This window comes from Erpetoichthys calabaricus, chromosome 1 (assembly GCF_900747795.2).
Source record: "Erpetoichthys calabaricus chromosome 1, fErpCal1.3, whole genome shotgun sequence".
Lineage (NCBI taxonomy): Eukaryota > Metazoa > Chordata > Cladistia > Polypteriformes > Polypteridae > Erpetoichthys > Erpetoichthys calabaricus.
Window position 1 is genome coordinate 52,049,647 of NC_041394.2, and position 19,692 is coordinate 52,069,338.

Below are 19,692 nucleotides of genomic sequence, written 5' to 3' on the forward strand. Positions count from 1 at the left end.
AGGCAGCATAAAGAAGAAGGATGCCTCACGCCTGGACAAACTGGTGAGGAAGGCAGGCTCTATTGTAGGCACGGAGCTGGACAGTTTGACATCTGTGGCAGAGCGACGAGCGCTGAGCAGACTCCTGTCAATCATGGAGAATCCACTAAACAGTATCATCTCCAGACAGAGGAGCAGCTTCAGCGACAGACTGCTGTCACTGTCCTGCTCCACTGACAGACTGAGGAGAGCGTTCCTCCCCCACGCTATGCGACTCTTCAATTCCACCCTTGGTTGTAAACGTTAAAATTATACAAAGTTATTGTCTGTCTGTATACCTGCATTGTTATCACTCTTTAATTTAATATTGTTCTTTATCAGTATGCTGCTTCTGGAGTATGTGAATTTCCCCCTTGGGATTAATAAAGTATCTATCTATCTAATAGATAGATAGATAGATAGATAGATAGATAGATAGATAGATAGATAGATAGATAGATAGATAGATAGATAGATAGATAGTGCCTTTAATATCTATCTATATACTAGATAGATAGATAGATTTTAAAACGATTTTAACTCCTCTCCTCCAAATGGAGACTGTTTGTACAATTTCTACCTTCAGAGCTTTCTTTATTTCCCAGTCTTCATGACTGAATAAGAAGTTCCAGAGTGACCATATATTGAATGTTTCTAACAGATTACAGTTTCCTATTAGGTATGTTTTATACACTTCAGGGTGATTTTTCTGTGGATAGAGAAAAAACTTCCAGAAAACAACTGTATTTGCGGTTGCTTTTCTTGTTGTTTTTTTCCCTCGGAGGTGTGTGCGGTGGGTGTGCCTCTGACTATATAAGACCCTCTGTTGCCGGCTACCTGGTTCTAGTAATCGGAGGCTTTATATGCGGAGAGCTGGGCGCTGGGGATCGCAGCGTTTGCCTGTGGGGCGCCAGCTCGCGCACAAGATACGAGAAAGAGAGACGAAGACACGCACACACTTCTACATACACGCACACGCGCACACACAAAGCGATCTCTGCACAGGCGCTGTGTACCGCTGCACCGATTGCACAACCAAGAGATCCAGAGCTTCGTGGGGATGCACCCGACTCTCTGCTACGGTAAATACTCATTTTGTATTGCATGATTTGTTTTTCCCCGAGTCGAATCCCTATTCCCTACTATGATCACTAGGGCATCTGTTTTACCCTCCGATGGTTCTGTGGTTTGGGTTGTTTCACCTCGACTTACGGATAGTATGGGATGGGGGTTGTTCGAAAACATTTTGGTGCAGATTTGCTTTCAATTGTTTCTCTTCATTATTATTCCTCAAGTGCCCGGCTCTGCACTAGTATTGTTCTGTTACAGCTGCAGTCGGTTTACAGTGCATCGCCGGCGAAAGAGCCAAATTCGATGCCTCTGAAGACTTCTTTGAAATATTTATATCAGTTGCTTCATGGTATCAGCCTTAAAAATTCCAGTGTCATTTAAATTAGTTAATATTAAAGCGCTCCCCGACATACTTTGGCAAGTATGTTAGGAAGAGTGATTTGCAATATTCACGCCTCAAAAACTGTAGCTCGGTGTAAACGTAACGCACTAAACGAAAGAAGCGAGTAGTACTACTGTATAGTGTAACTGTGCATGAATAATCATTTCCATTTACGGTTGTATGTTCAAGTTTATTGCATTAGCTTGCCAAAACAGGTTTCGTCTGTGTGTTAGTTTCTTGTACCTGACGTGAGTGCGAGGCGTCCCGACGGGTTCGTACTCCTGTGCTGACCCCGTGACTGCCGACCCAGAGTTGGACTTCACGTAACCCAGCGCTCCTGAGAGGGAAAATTTAATGGAAAATGTTGGATCAGAAGTCGGATAAATAAAGTGTTGAAAGATTTGCATTCCAACGTTCCGATCTGCTTTCTAAACAGAATAACAAGGTGCTAAGTGTTAATGTTAATTTTCCCTGAATAATAAAATGTCAATTTCATTCAATGTAAATTGGAACCATTCGATTAGGCTCGCTTTGGCGCTGGTCATGAGGTGTCTAAAGCTGTGCCCATTGAAAGAATGTGCACGGCTTTGTGATATACAGTATAAATTATTGATGCCGGAATGATTACATTTCCATAACTGTAGCGAAGCCGAAAACGAGAACGTAGCGTACAACCTGCATTTTTTTCCTCTTTGCGTTTAGTTGGCGGGCGCTGCAGATAAAGCAGCATGCGGGTCTTTGTTACGCTTGCATAAGATCGGGCTCAGAGCCGTACAGCCACGAATACTGATGACTGATGACAGCGGTAAGCCCGACTTTGCAGATCGCTCATCTTCTAAGATAAAAACTGTGAGGTGCATTTAACGGCCTCGTGCACAAGAACATCTTGCTTGAATTGCTAATGAGAATCGAACGCAGCCCGCCTGTTGCTTGCAGAAGTAGCGGACTGGAGTAGCCGATGATCTGGACGGTCTCCAAGTGCCTGCGGTGTGCTTTCCTACAAATGTAACAATCTCAGATAGTTCGAATCGAGGTGGACTGCAGAAGTCCGCTTTCTTCTGAATCTTAATGTTTCAAAGCACCTGGCGTTGAGACTGTAGCATGATACACGTGCACTTGAACTGCCGAGCAGTCCCTCATCTCGCCGCTGTTTATCTGGGCAACGTTAACTGACACGTGTTTTATTCTATTTAATGCAAGAAAACGGTTTAATAACATCTCAACCCTTTAGCGATTCTGCGATTTTCAAGGAATCGAAAAGTTTCGGGGCAAGCTGGTGGTCCGCACGTTTCGAAAATAAGCAGGAAACTCTGCCCAACAGCGGTGTCTTCAGTTCTTCAGCGTGTTCTGCGGGGCCGCGGCAAATGTCAGTTATAATTTGGAGTTGATACACTGGTAGAGGAGTAGCAGGTGGCCCCGTCCTCATGTAATTGGTCTTACACAATTCCCGAATGACATTTTAGCGCAGCTAATTGAACTTATTCTGGAGCCAGAATGCTCTTTCTTTGCTCATCGAAATTAACTGAGTATCTGAAACTGCAAGGACAGTCAGTGCTTGAATTACATGAGGTACTTGGGGAGCGGCAGCCTGTCCGGTCTGCACGGCTTGATGCAAATACTATCATTAGTGAGCCGCTTTCCAGAAATGTACAATTTAAATTTAGATAGATATCACTGTAAAAAATGTTTTGTTGGATCAACCTAAATAAATTAATTCACAAGGTAACAAGCAATTTAATTGATTTCTTTCAAATTTTAAAAAGTATTTGAGTAAACATAAGTTTGTTTTAACCTTTTTAAAAACTTGAATAAAAGCAAAAAATGTATTTAGCTCAAACCAAATTACTTTAAAAACTCAAATTAACTGCGGTGGGCTGGCGCCCTGCCCGGGGTTTGCTTCCTGCCTTGCGCCATGTGTTGGCTGGGACTGGCTCCAGCAGACCCCCGTCACCCTGTAGTTAGGATATAGCGTGTTGGATAATGGATGGATGAACTCAAACTAAAATTTTGTCCATTATTGTATTCACTGTAATGCCAACTTAAATTCTTAATTGGACTCAACTAAATATGTTCTTTATATGGTGTTGAATTCACTGTTTGTTAGGGTGATATTGTTTTTAATAAAACAAACCACAACAATGTTTTGCTTTAAACAATGGAAGCAAATGTATTTTAAAATTAGTGCTACATTTTGTACAGTGCCTTCAAACATGAAACATGTTTTTAAACTGATCTAATGTTGGTGAATGTTACTGAACCAGCTATAGCAAAACTCTTTTAGATTTATTACTGAATATTTGCAACACAAAAATCAATATTTTGATCATTCCTTGAACATGTTTTTTCTGTAAATATTCAGAACAAACATTTCACAAAAAATACATATATATACATATTAAATACACAATATATTTTATAAGCTTATCACAAAAAATGTTTATAAATTATACATAAAATATCTATTTGAAATAATTATATATACATATATTAAATACACCTTATATTTTGAACATTACATAACATTATATTGTATATATAAAATGTATATCACAAACTCGAGACAGAGTCATATAAAGGTTTGGGGAAGCCACCCATATAATTTGAGTTGCTTTTCAAAATAATACAGCACTGATGTGCACAAAACCGAGTCCAAACAGAATTGAGGGAACAGGGAAAAGGTGGAGGCTTTTAAAGGGGGAGACAGGAAATGAAGTCAAAGGGGTCGGGCTCATGTAGGTCTTCTGCCATTGGTGCGAGCCTGGACGTGACATCACAGGGGTCGGAGCCGGCAAGGTCTCCAAAGCGATTTTTTGCTTTAGAGTAAATAGAAGAAGTTACAGTAAGCGACAGCAAGGTTTTTCAATTTGAAGTAAGGCAAAAAATTACGTTAGGTGAACAAACATATTAATATAGTTCATTACAACTACTAAAATGACCTTAAATCAAAAAGAGCCCTTTTTCTCTTTTTAGAGTGTAGATAGATAGATAGATAGATAGATAGATAGATAGATAGATAGATAGATAGATAGATAGATAGATAGATAGATAGATAGATAGATAGATAGATAGATAGATAGATAGATAGATAGATAGATAGATACTTTATTAATCCCAATGGGAAATTCACAGTACAATTTAACTCTCCTATCTCTACACTCTTAAAAGTAAAAATGTCTAGTATCATACATTACAACATGTAAGCATCAGTCTAGAACTATACTCTTTTGTTGTCTTTTTAAATAAATCTGTGTTGTCATGTGTGCTCATTATGTAATTAGTCATTTTTAAAGTTTGTATTTGGATCTGCCTGTGAACTTATTATAGCACTCTACACCTGCACTTAGTGAAGTGTGCTATTCAAAAGTAAACTTAATGGAATTGAAATCCTTTACCGTGGACCACCTCACTTTCACATACTATATCGTTACAGACAATGCACTGTTGTACTATTAAAGCTCAACACCACACATGTAAACACTCATTGTGTCACTCTAAAAGCTGGATTTTGATTTTCCAAACTGACAGACCCCTGCATGTGCAAACTGGCAGCATCTCTTCCTCCATAGTGGTCCTCAACACAGGTATGCCCCAGGGTGGTTTGCTAAGTCCTCTTCTCTATTCCTTGTTCCCCAATGACTGCGTGGCCAAACAGAGCTCCAACTCTGATCACCCACATTCCGAGATGGCTAACGAAGGACAGATTTGAGAAAAGTGCTATTAGGACAGGGAATTCACCCTCAGTGTCAGCAAAACCAATTTGCTGGTCGCAGACTTCAAGAAGCAGACCACGCTAACATTTATACTGTAGAGTTTGATACAGTGACTGCCACTTTCTTTGAAATCACCATCATGGATGCCCTGAAATAATAATAATAATAATAATAATAATTCATTACATTGATATAGTGATGGGCACAACACATATCAACTATTGTGAAGAAGGTTCATCAATGCCTTTATTTCCTCAGATATATCTGAGAAAAGCCTAACTTATTTCCACACATGTTCACCAATGTCTGCAAGTGCACAGATGAATCCATACTTGTTGGCTGAACAACAGTCTGGTGTGGCATCTACTCATCGGAGGCTCTCAAAGCATGGTATTGTGAGGTACAGTTGGCACTCAGTATCACAGAGCTGCTTTCTGTTCAGGACATATTCAACACACACTGCAATAGGAAGGCAGACAGTGTCATTATGGACTTGAGCTACCCTGTACTGTTAGTGATGATCCTCCCTCATAAAGGGTCGTTAAAATTCACGCAGGTAGATTCAGAGAGGGGTTTTATCCCCAGATTAACTGCCACTCATATTTTCAAAGGCAAGCTCTTCAGTGTGTTATGTTGAATTGATTGTCTTCTTTTGTCTGTTTTTGGTATTGTATTGTTGTCACTAGTCTGAAGATTTTTATTGTGCTTTGGACTCCTTTGGTACTGTGTCACTCCGGAGAATTCTTGGGTACTGCTGGTTTGACTTTGTGTCGAATGAGTGGTTGCTCATGGAGTCCCGAATGAGGCACATTACCTGCATTGTGAGGGAGCGTCAGTTACAGCACTATGGCCACGTGGTGCGTATCCCCGAGGGTGATCCAGCTCGTAAGATCCTCATTGTTGGGGACCCGAGTGGCTGGACCAGGCCAAGGGGTGGCCACGTAACATTTGGCTGCGGCAGATAGAGGGTCATTTCCGAGGGTGGGACTGGACTGCGTGTCTGCCTGGGGGTTTGCCAACTGGGATCCTGAGCTGTTTTGTCGTGTAGTGGACGTGGCAACACACTGCGCCGGTGCATACTCCCCAACTTGACTTGACTTGACTTGAACACATGATAATGAACTTGATCTTGAAGTAGATCTCAACATAGAGTGTACGCTTGTAAAGTGGGCCTGTAAAGATTATTCTGAATGAGGCAGGGTTTAGGTACTTAACTCTTAGAAGTTTGACATTTGGGTATGGATGGAAATAGATTTTAGCACATACTGCTACCATGCAATATTTAAAAAAAAGAAAAAGAAGATGCAAACAAATACATTAAATGACGACTGATGATTTCACAATCATTTCATTTGTGTTGTGTATTCATTTCAGGGTTAAAGGGCTATAGAGCTAATGTTGACCTCAGTCCATTACTGAGGATGTGAACTATTGACCATTTACAGTTGCCAATTAACTTAACATGCACAGAATTGTAGGCCTAATAGCATTGAGCTTTGGGGCAAGTGGCCACATATGCCATCCCTGAGCAATATTAAATAGTGCAAGTGAAGTAGGCTTTGGCCCAGTGCGTGAACATGCCAGTAAGCTATTGAGCAGGTAGACGAAACCACTGCAAGGGACAATTAAGAATTAATTGAAGAACAGTGACTAATGACTGTAAGGCTCAGACCAAGCGAACTGAGACTTGACAACATGGCTTTCTGTGTGAAGTGCTTTTTTGGTCTGCCGATTTCATTCAGTCACTCTGTCAGAGAGCGTCTGTTTCACATATTTTTTTTTTTCCTAAATCACATTTCTCACTTTCCTTTTTCTAAAAAAAGAAGCAAATAATCAAAAATGTTTTACATTTCAAAGAACTGTGGGTAATGACCGAAATAATGAGATCGCGAGTACAGTCGTCAGAAATGAGGTTTCTTCACAGGGTGGCTGGGCTGACACTGCATAGCAGGATGAGAAGCTCAGTGATTCAGGATCAAGAGGAGCCAGTGGAGGTGGTTTGGGAATGTCATAAGGATTCTGGGAAAATAAGATGAGATTTCAAAGACGGATACAAAGCATGTTACGCATGTTTGATAAATAATGATAATGACAGTAAAGGATTTGTACTCATTCTCTACACCAGGGGTCCTCAAGTTCAGCCCTGGAGAACCACAGTGGCTGCAGGTTTTTGTTTCTTAATTAAAACTCAGACTGAACTTACTTAATTTAATGTCAAGTTTTTCTGTTTATTCTTCCATTCACAGTATACCGTAGATGTTACTTTCCTGAGAATTTCATCAAAATGGTTCATGGTTCAGAGCAGATAAGCAATTCTCAATCCTTCATTTTTGTTCTCTTCTGTTTCTCTCTAAATATGTTTAATAAAAATACTTCATGATGAACACCTTCAGGTGTAAATGGGCCCAAATGACATAATGACCTTAGGGCATCTTTGCTAATTGCATTGATTTGTTAATTGTCATCTGGTTGATTAATGCAAACGTGTCGTTACGGATTTTGCAGGTACTAATCCCACTACTGCCTCACTATGATTTTGAAACTCGGAAACATCCCAGTTTGTAAAGTACTGTATATGAACAGTGACTTCAGTGAAATGTGTGCTTTTCAGAATCCTTTTTAGTAATCGTTGGCTTTAATTTTCCTGGCCTATTTAAAAGAGCAACTTGATAAATGCAAATGGTGAATATAAATTAAATTCTGTTCAGAGAGTGGGAATGCCCAGCACACCACTGTTTGGACTGCTTGCACAGAATGACAGCAATTTTGAGAGAATGAGAATGAAATCAGGAGATGACATGGACAAAAGAGAATTCAAGCAGGGTTCATAACCGGGAAGACAACATTAAAACAAACTAAGATCAGGACGTGTAGCCAGAATTGTGATTAAAGAACAGAGCTGAAAGTTGCAAGCCAAAAAAGGAGCCAAAAGAAATACATGAGAAGTCATTCGTAGTCAGAGAGCAGGAAAAAATTCCCATGGCCAGAATTTCAGAAGCTAACAATAAGATAGTTATTCATCTGGGAATCCAAATCTTGGGACGACAAGTGAGTGTAAGACGCTAACTATTATAGTAATGACGTCGTGCGTCGCATACTTCAAGTCATCAAGCCTAGCAACCGTCAACAACGCTATACCCAGAATGGAGGCACCCATAAAAAAATAAAATAGCACCACAGGAGAATTTGAATCATATTTAACACTGGTAAAAACGCATGGGAGCGAAAAATAGCAAAGTTTCAATTTCTGTAAGCCGCCCTAATTCAGGGTGTTCATAGAAAACGTAATGATTTACTGAATAAGATAGAAGTACATAATAAACAAGAATAGCTGCATCAAATATTTGAAATATTAAATGCGTACATCAGTTTAAAAAATCCCAATTATAGTAGAAATTTGTTATTTTTCACCCACTCATTGAGGTCCATAGAGGACTAGATCCCTGGTAATGGATCAAAAATCAAAAATAACACCATATTCACAATCGCTGACCTGGAAATAGTCTAAAATGACCCCCCTCATGCTTTTGTCTGAAATCTATCATTTTGAACCTTCTGAGAGTGGAGGACTAGGACCACTGGTAAAGAATTAAATATCAAAAATATTAGCATATGCATGATCAGTAAACTCAAATAGTATAAGATGACACTTCCGATTTTTTTAAAAGAACTAACTTTGACCCCTCATATCCCATTAGCGGGTGAACCCCTGGGGTTGGTTGATGTGGAACGCACAACTTCAAGTTCTTCTGATCACTTTTGATGAAGACAACTATTGGTTTACTTTTCAAGGTGTAATTTCTTGCACAGCATATGATCCAATAATGGCCTAAAAGTAAGAGGGCCAGAAATAGGCAGTATCCTAAAAAGGTTGATGTCTTGCACAATCAGATATCAATGTTGTAATATATGTGGAGGTTTTCTCAGACTGCTGAGTCAGGAGGCACCAAAACCCTGAAAACCCTGAATTTCAAAGCATTCAGAAGTAGTGAGAAGTCAAGCAAAATGACACCTTTTATTGGCTAACTAGAAAGATTACAATATGCAGGCTTTCAAGGCATCTCAGGCCCCTTCCACAGGCTAATGGCTAACACGGTACAACATCCTAGTACTACAAAGCATTCAGAAGTAATTCTTATGAACACAACCATCCATCCATTATCCAACCTGCTATATCCTAAATACAGGGTCACGGGGGTCTGCTGGAGCCAATCCCAGCCAACACTGGGCGCAAGGCAGGAAACAAACCCCGGGCAGGAGGAGGAGTATAGGAACCTCATCAAGGACTTTGTTAAATGGTGCGACTCAAACCACCTAAACCTGAACACCAGCAAAACCAAGGAGCTGGTGGTGGATTTTAGGAGGCCCAGACCCCTCATGGACCCCGTGATCATCAGAGGTGACTGTGTGCAGATGGTGCAGACCTATAAATACCTGGGAGTGTAGCTGGATGATAAATTAGACTGGACTGCCAATACTGATGCTCTGTGCAAGAAAGGACAGAGCCGGCTATACTTCCTTAGAAGGCTGGTGTCCTTCAACATCTGCAATAAGATGCTGCAGATGTTCTATCAGACGGTTGTGGCGAGTGCCCTCTTCTACGCGGTGGTGTGCTGGGGAGGCAGCATAAAGAAGAGGGACGCCTCACGCCTGGACAAACTGGTGAGGAAGGCAGGCTCTATTGTAGGCATGGAGCTGGACAGCTTGACATCTGTGGCGGAGCGACGGGTGCTGAGCAGGCTCCTGTCAATTATATAGAATCCACTGCATCCACTAAACAGTGTCATCTCCAGACAGAGGAGCAGCTTCAGCGACAGACTGCTGTCACTGTCCTGCTCCACTGACAGACTGAGGAGATCGTTCCTCCCCCAAACTATGCGACTCTTCAATTCCACCCGGGGGTGGTAAACGTTAACATTATATAAAGTTATTGTCTGTTTTTACCTGCATTTTTATTACTCTTTAATTTAATATTGTTTTTTTTTTTTTTTGTAAGATGCTGCTGCTGGAGTGTGTGAATTTCCCCTTGGGATTAATAAAGTATCTATCTTTGAGTACTGAGAAAAGCGCTATATAAATGTAATGAATTATTATTATTATCTATGTATCTATCTAGCCCACCTCAGGGCACACACACACAGCACACACTAGGGACAATTTAGGATTGCCAATGCACCAAACCTGCATGTCTTTGGACTGTGGGAGGAAACCCACGCAGACAGGGGGAGAACATGCAAACTCCACACAGGGAGGTCCCGGGAATCGAACCTTGGTCTCCTTACTGCGAGGCAGCAGCACTACCACTGCGCCACCGTGCCGCCTGCATGAACACAATATTGCCAATTTATTCTTTGACCTTCAAAAGTCTGTGAACTATGTGCAAATTATTTTTATACACCAATGAGCAGTTTAAAAAAAATAAAATCAAAGCCTGATCATGACAATATCTTTTTCACAGAATTAGGCAAACAGGAATGAAGGAGCGTCTCACTTTCAGCCACAATCGTAAGTGATAAAATGAGATAAGGTATTATTATCAGTTTTGCTAGATCAAAGACATAAAAGAAGAAGTGTAACTATGCCTGGATTCCAATTAAAGTGAAACTGTCAACTCTAATAACGAGCAAAGTTGGAATACAAATTAAATGGCCATTGCAGCTTCCCAGATATGAGTATGGCACCCCTTCTGGATATAGAAGCTGAAATCCACTTCCACAGATATTCCAAGGCAGGTGCTCCACCTGGCAATATATGCATTTGTGTAACTGGGCATCTTCATAAGAACATCAGAAATTTAACAAATGAGAGGAAGCCTTTTAGTCTATCAAGCTTGTTTGCTTAGTTAATAGCTGATCTCTCCCAATACCTCATCCAGATACGTCCTAAAGGCTGTCGAGGATTCTGTTTCAACTGCATGGCTAGGTAATTTGTTTCAGATTCCCACAATTCTTTGCATAAAGAAGTGCTTTCTGGCTTCAGTCCTAAATGCACTTCCTCTTAATTTCCACTGATACTCTTGAGTATCTGATTCACCCTTACACTGAAATAAATCTCCTGGACCTCCTTTATCAATGCTTTTGAGGATTTTGAAGATGTGGATTAGATCCCCACAGACTCCACTGCTCGAGACTAAACAGGTTTAATTCTCCAAGTCTGTCGGAGTAGGGCATGTCCTTAAGTCCTGGGATGCACTTGGCTGCTCTCCTCCGCACAACGGCAAGTGCTGCTATGTCTTTCTTATAGATTGGTGACCTGAACCACACACAATACTCCAGATGTGGTTTCACTAACACATTATGTAGTCAGAGCATAACATCCCTTGACTTAAATTCAACAGTTTTTATGATACAATCTAATGTTTTATTTGCATTTGTGTTTCCTTCTGCCTATTGCTTTGATGAAGAAAACGTTCTGTCAATATAAACCCCTTAACCCTTTGCTTCCTGTAGGACAGCATCTCCCGTCTTATTTATAATTGATGTTCCTTTTGACCACATGTAGCACTTCACACTTGTTAAACTGCATTTTCAAGGTGTTTGCACAGTTCTGAGGCTTGTCCAGGTCTTTCTGAATTCTTTTCAGTGCCTCCACAGTGTCTGACATTCCTCCAATTTTAGTGTCATCTGCAAATTTGACAAGTTTATTTACTACACCAGAATCTATGTAATTACTAGAAATCAGAAAACATAGTGGTCCCAGGACAGACCCCTGAAGGACCCCACTGATTACCACATCCATGTATACTCTTCATTGGATTCCTAGGGCTTCAGTATAAGTTGATCAAAGCTCAGACAGGTGAAGAACAAACATTATAGTATTAATATGGAAGAAATGGCGTGGCACTTACGCTTGTCATGCACACAGCTTTTCTCTGTCATTTCCAAATTGGATGCAACAGGCCAGCCATGAAGCGTGTAGTTTGTATTTACAGCTGCTCCTTATATCGTGACTGGGACAGATCTGAAAAATACATTTTAAATAATTGATGAGGTAACATTAAGAGATAATGACAAATTTTGATCTGTTTTGCTTGATGTACCTCACAGGAGAAGGCTGGTATGATTTACGGTTATACCTGGCATAGGTGATAGATTTGTAAAAGCTTGCCTAGAGCAGGGCAAGGGGCTACAGCTTTGTATTTGTGCATGGGGAGCTAAAGGTGGTGCAGTAAACACATTTAGGTCAAGTTGGCACTGTAGCCATTAGTGGACTTTGCATCTCCTTTAACACCCCTCACACTTGGCAAAAGTTACAAATAAGTAAATAATACATAGATGACTTCAAAGAAGGATAATTAAGTTGTTATTTAAATGAGCAAGATACTTGCACACATACAGCGTCCAACTGGCAGTAGGCATAGCATTGCTGGCCCAGCAATCCACCAACTTAATCAGAACATTGGGTAAGACAATGAGCTACAGTAGCTGCCAATGTTACATTAATTTTTGCTTCATAGTCTCTCTCTTAATGGGCAGCATCAACGTATAAAATATATACATTTTATTGTATAAAGTTACATAAACTATCTGTTGCATATACAGAAGGTATGTGGATGGGTGTGTGGCTGGTAGAGGCACCATCAGGTTGGCACAGGACAGGCATCAGTTCTTCAGAACAGACGAAACCCCACTGGTCCCTGCATATGCCAATGCTGCTAGGGGATGGTAAACCCTGCATGTGTACTGAGTGCCTCACAATGGGCAGGGCACTGGCACATATGAAGGGGAGCGGCACCCTACACTGAGTGTTCCCAGTAGCTGCCAGATTTGCCTGAGGCTCATGTGAAAGAGGCTGAGATGGCATAAAGTGCACACAGCCCCAGAACAGAATTATGTTTAATAGACAGTGAGGGCACCTGGAGAAACCTGGGTACGTACCTTTCCTTATCACAATAAGAAGAGAAGGACTGTAAGCTTTACTTGGACAGAACAACCCTATGGCAATACAAAGCACAAAGTGAGATGAGAAAGTTCAGTCAACAGGGAATTGTACTGCCTGAAACTGGAATGGCAGGGAATGTGGGAACAGCACTAACCACAAGAGGGAATTCTAACTTGGGGTCCCAGGGGAAAACGAAAGACCTCCCAGACCTTAGAAGTTATTTCTAAACATGACTGCAAGTCACCCCACAAGGGTATTAAAGTCTCTTCCATTGCATACTCATATGGAGTGAGAGTGAGTATTAGAACGGTAAAAATACACTGCTGGTGGTAACGAAAGATGCCAAGATCTACAGAGAGAAAAGGCAACATGTAAAAACATGCTTTTGTGGTAGGAAGCCAATGGTGTAAGACCTGGTTTAGATGTTGGAATGTGCTTCCACTTTTCTTGATGCCCTCATGACTGAGGAGGCTGGCATCAGGGAAAAATTCTCTGATACAAGAAGTTATAAGGTAAAAAAAAAAGAGTTTAAGGTTATCGCCATGCTGAAAAGGGAAGTGTAAAGATGGAACTTTTTGTCTGTATAGCATTCATCAGGTGTGCAGCTTAAAAGGAAAGAGCAAGTAACAGAAAAGGGAGGAGAAGGAGGGAACAAAGCCAGGACAGATGAAAGGAGAAGATGAGAGAAGGTGAGCAAAAGCTTCCATTAGAGTAGATGAAGGGAGAGATTAAAAAAGGTAATCGGTTATTAAGACCTGGAGAAATATGTGATTCCAGTCTGAGAATGAGCTTTGCATCTTCTGAGTTTCTTTGAAACACACAAATGGGAAGATCAGTGTGGCTCTGACTAAGGGATGTGACATGTTTTCTACAATAGGTGGTTATAACTGGAGATCGTACATCAGCCACACTGGTTTTGAACACAGGCATGCCACAGGGCTGTGTTCTCAGCCCAGCACTCTTCACATTATTTACGCACAACTGCTCCACCATCCATGCCACAGATATGGTTGTGAAGTTTGCGGATGATACGACCATGGTGGGTCTTATATCAGACAATTATGAGACTCACTACAGAAGGGAGATACAACACCTAGCACTATGGTGCTCAGCCAACAACCTCATCTTGAACACCAGCAAGACCAAAGAGATCATTGTGGACTATAGGAGGTCCAGAAGAACAGAACATGCTCCTATATTCATACATGAGGAGGCTGTAATGTGTGTGGACAATATTAAGTTCTTGAGTATCCATATCACATCGGATCTGACCTGGTCTTTGAAAACATCTCACCTGGTAAAGAAGGCCCAACAAAGACTCTTCTTCCTCAGGAAGATGAGACGTGCTGGATTCTCCTCTCGGCTGCTCACAAACTTCTACAGATCCGCTATAGAAAGCATTCTCTGTCACAGTATGACAGTGTGGTACGGCAACTGCACAGCACAGGACAGGAAGGACTTGGCACAGGTGGTGAGAACAGCACAGGAGATCGTGGGGAATCCTCTCCTAGACCTGGACTCTGTATATACTGGAAGGGTACAGAAGAGGGCCAAATGTATAGCTGCGGATCTCACCAATCCGGGAAATGGACTGTTTGTACCACTGCCTTTGGGAAAGTGGTACAGAAACATAAAAACACGTACCAGCAGACTGAAAGACAGCTTTTTCCCCAGAGCTGAGAAGTCCATCTGCCCCTGCTGATACACACACATACATCTACCCCTAACCTGCCCCCCTGTAGACATGCACGCTCACTTTCCCTCGTAATCAAACACACACACTAGTATTCCTCCCCTGCAGACCCACGCGCACAGATCACTGGTCTCTGCAGGCGTACTACCTCGGGAAAAGTCTGGACTTGATGATGTTTTATTGCTGCTGTCTTTTATACTTGTTATGTTTATATTATTATTTAAGAGTGTATTGTGTTTAAGTATTCTGCCTTGAAGCCGAGTCCTACCAACAAAAAATTTGGTTATGTGTATGCATAATGACAATAAAGAATTCTATCTATATGCTTAATGAGATCTTTGGCTCAAATGTGCTTCCTGAAACAGACTGCTAGCCATCTCCCTGTTTCACCTATGTAGATGGCTGGACCGTCTCTACAAGTAAATTAGATTTTTAGACTGGCAAAAGGCCCGTTGTTTAATATTAAATTTAGCAGAGTCACCAGGGTATTGTTGGTGACATATTTTCTAGTAACACAGCTGCTTCTGTTACAGCTCAAAGTGCCTGGTGGGGAATATGGCTCTCTTCTGTAAAGTGAGCTGTGGACGAGAAGTTTGCGTAGGTTAGCTGATCAATAGGAGTAGATCCAGAGAGGGTTAGGAATAAAAGATTCCTGCGGAAGGATCAGTCTGACCTGTGGGAGGGTAGAAAGTTAGTGTGGAATGGGAGTTATAGGGTTATATGAAGTAAGCAACCTACAAAGACATCAAGTGGGTGTTGGGGATTTTCCAGTTTCATAGCACCTTTCGAGTGTAGCAGGGTCCTGAGGATGAGTCTAAATGGATAAGGTAACCATGAAAGAAACATGGGGTCATTACTCTGACAATTGCTTTGTGTATTTTCTGTGCCTTATGTAACACCACTGTTTGAAAAGCAACTTTGAAAGAATGTCCAATATTTTTCTTACTTATTTAATCCTCTTGGTTGCCAGTGAAGCACAAGGCATCTAATACATGGCTCCAATGAACTCATCTGTCCGTGGTGCTGACACTTGTGGCATTAGGTTTGTCCCACACCTAAGGTTAACTCCCTGCCCTAGACTATCAACTGACCACAAGCACCCTGTCCCACCCATGCTGCAGATTTAAAGTGCTGACCAGTTGTATTATGAGCAGCACTCACAATGCAAAGCACTTTTATCTGCTTGTTATGCCTCTTCTGTACATCAGAGTCTCTTATTGTGCATGACAGACTAGAAGTTTACACCAAGTCCCCCCTTTCACATTCACTTTGCTACATTAGCGGCGTATTGTTTTTTTCCTCTCAGTTTTGTTAGAGACTTTTTTGTTCAATTCTTAAATGTGAATGCCTGTTTCCCACTTATATCATCATTTCTCAGCAAAGCAGACACATGAAACATGTTACTAGATTTCCCCAAAGCAGATCACAGATGCCAAAGAGATGCAGAAGTCAGATGAAGTGCCTGGGAGGATTTCAATCAAATCTGTGGATCGTTTTCAGATTTGTCAAACTCATTTAGTGTTAGGGAGAAATGTTATGTGCTCCTCTGAGAGAATGTGGAATATTTGTGCGCTGTGTGGGGGAGGATGCTGAGTTTTGAGGGATGAAGAGGGTTAGGCTGACTCCATCTGTATTCATATTTTCAATAGGAACATTTCCTTTTTTGGCATTGGTATATAACGAGCTTCCTTTTTGAAAAGAAATATTCTGCAAATTAAGTGCTCTCCACCTATTTTCAACAGCAGACATGTACTGTGTAATTGGTGTGATTTAACGCCCAGGCAGGTTCTTTCTAGAGACATGATGTGCAAATCTGTCATCTTTCTATTCCCCACAGTCCTCCTTACAGCATCAGTGAGGTCCTTATTTCAAAACAACACAATTTCAAATCCAGTCATTGGGAAGTCCTGGATTCCATTTCAATCAATGTTTATTCCTTTACTTTAAACTCATGACAGATTACTGAATTTATATTTCCGTCAATTTTCGACTCTGCTTTTCCAAGTTCAGGCACAGGGAACAACTCTGATTATGGGGCACACCACAGGTTAGAGTCACCAGTCGATCAAAACACACCAACCTGAACTCGGGGAATGTCCGAGCCCTGGACGCTGGATAGAGACAGCAGTGCTAACCATGGCGCCATTAAATTATTGCAAATTATTACTAATAGTAGTAATATCTGTTAAAATAAACTGTATTATATATACCATAATTTTCTAATGAACATAATACAAGGGGGAGTCAAGCTAAAGTTAGAAAATGGGATTTATGAGAAAATGGAACAAACCATGACAAAACTGACCATGTCATTTCTCAATGGCGCCTCCACCCTTCTCAATGTACTTGGAAGTGCCAGGATTCCAGCAGAATAAAAGGTTTTGTCTTGTCCTTACAACCACTTGTGCACCGCTTTCTTCATGTCAACATCTGTCTTGAATCGATGACCACCCAGATGTTTTATTAGCGGTCCAAAAAGGTGGAAATCACACTACGGTGCCAAATCTGGCGAATACCTCAAATTTCAGTTTCTCCAGACAAGCCATGGTGTTCTTAGCAGCGTGTGAGCTGGCAGGCATTGTCTTGCAGCAAAATGACTCCCTGAGACAGCAGTCCACGCCGCTTAGATCGAATAGCAGACTTCACATTGGTCTCCAGCAAGTCACAGTATCTTGCACTAGTGACTGTAGTACCCCTTGGCATGAAGTGTTCAATAATAACTCGGAGTGAATGAGTGGCTGCGAGGACAAGACAAAACCTTTTATTCTGCTGGCACTTCCAGGCAGGTGGCAAAAGTGCGTTGAGAAGGGCGGAGACTACATTGAGAAATGACATTATCAGCTTTGTTAAGGTTCCTTCCATTTTCTAATAAATCCTATTTTCTAACTTTAGTTTGACTCTGCTCGTATTATTATAATCATCACCTTCAATCTATCACTTGTCTAAACCTACCATTCCCATTAGAGCAGTGGTTTTCACAGTGGCGGCCATTGACAAATGGCAGTCTGTGAACATGGTGGTCCGTGGGGAGACCTAGCCAACTTTCTGGCTGATAAGGCCACCTAAAATGATTCTAAGAGCCAACATCTGACTTTCTTGCAGACAGCAACATCTTTTAAATCTATACTACTCCTTTCCACTATCATCCTGCATGGCTGTAGTGATTGTTTTCTCTCTTTCTACATGTCCTCAAACTCGCAGTCACTCTCCCTTCCAAACTAACTCATTTAGGAGGTCTCCAGGTCTTTGACTATGAATCTCTTTCTTACACTTCTATCTAACCACAATTCTTTGCAAAAAGAAGTGCTTTCAGGCTTCAGTCCTAAATGCACTTCCTCTTAATTTCCACTGATACTCTCGAGTATCTGATTCACCCTTACACTGAAATAAATCTCCTGGACCTCCTTTATCAATGCTTTTGAGGATTTTGAAGATGTGGATTAGATCCCCACAGACTCCACTGCTCGAGACTAAACAGGTTCAATTCTCCGAGTCTGTCGGAGTATTCCAAACTAACTCATTTAGGAGGTCTCCAGGACTTTAACGATGAATCTCTTTCTTACATTTCTATCTACTCCTTTGTCAGCTGGCCATAGTTCTACAATTAATTAATTGAGATATATTGTTGGTTTCGATTTACGTTAATCAGTTTCTACTTTGTTTGCTTGTGTATTTTAACAAATCTGTATCTTTGTGTGTGCTAGTTCTGTATTTAATGATTGGTTTAATTTTTTCTTGTGTTTTGCCTTGGGAATTGTCATGGTGCTCTGCGTTTGCACTTAGTGGGGACGGCTGTTCAAGGACAGATTATATTGTGTTTTTATATTTCTGAGGTGGCAATAATAGATTGGCCATCTAGCTCTAAGAAGAGGACTACTTGTATTCTGTTTTGTGTGTTATATTATAATAATAATTCATTACATTTATATAGCGCTTTTCTCAGTACTCAAAGCGCTATCCACACAGGGAGGAACCAGGAAGCGAACCCAAAATCTTCCACAGTCTCCTTACTGCAAAGCAGAAGCACTACCATTGCGCCACCTGTGAGGATGATTATCTCATTTTGACAACCATTGCACACACAAACTACCTGGAAGGTGGTCTCTCTTTGAATTGTCAATTTCATGATTTCTTCCTCTTTTTCATGCAAAGTATTTTGGGAGTTTTTTCTTGTCTTCTTATGGAGTCAAGGCTGGGGGCTATCAAATAAACAGGGTCTGTTAAAGCCCATTGATGCATTCTTGGTGTGATTGTGGGCTATACAAAAATAAATCTTGTTGTTGTTGTTGTTGTTCACCTTGACATCCACCTCAAGTGCAGATTCAGGCTGGTTCTGATGTCTTAATTTTCTAAGTCTTTGTACAGTGTCACTGTGTTCAATGATTTGTTATGGATCATCTTGGGCTTGGTTTGAATGTTAGTCTTGTTGTGACGACATTCCTTCTAGGTGGGCAGAGTCGAGTATCTAGTAAGCAAGAGATTCAATTAGGGATGATGTACGCCACCCAGACGTGAGAGAATACATCAGGTGAGAGGTACAAACCTGTGGGTAAAACTAGCAAAAAGGAATTAGCATGGTAGCTCATAGAGTAGTAGTAGTACTAGAAACAGTACAAGAATTAAACAGAGTTTCATTTGAGATTTTTGTTTCCTCCCTTAGGGCTCCTTCCAAAAGCATAACAGTGGGAGCAATACAGGCACTTAAATGAAGAGGGCGTTTTCCAATAGACAGCCTTACCACCTCTGTGCCAGCTCTTCTTCTTTGCACCTCAGGTTGTTACATTATTTTTCACATGAGTATGTGACAATGTGACAACTGTAATGCTGAATTTGTGGTAAGAGGTGGCTGTCATTATCTAGTCCTTCATGTATTTGACTTTAAAATGGCGGTGCTTGGTGCAGAACACTTTCAGATTTGATGAATGTGGCAAGTCACA

At 41.1% G+C, this 19,692-nt stretch overlaps 1 protein-coding gene across 1 annotated transcript in view; it reads left to right on the forward strand.

The window, feature by feature from the left end:
• Positions 1-864: 864 nt before the first annotated feature.
• LOC114649979 (neuropeptide Y receptor type 1-like) overlaps positions 865-19,692 on the forward strand; it is a 63,713-nt gene continuing 44,885 nt past the window's right edge. Inside the window, exon 1 of the mRNA XM_028799392.2 lies at positions 865-1,100. The gene's annotated coding sequence lies outside the window, so the exon portion shown is untranslated. The remainder of the gene's footprint in view (positions 1,101-19,692) is intronic.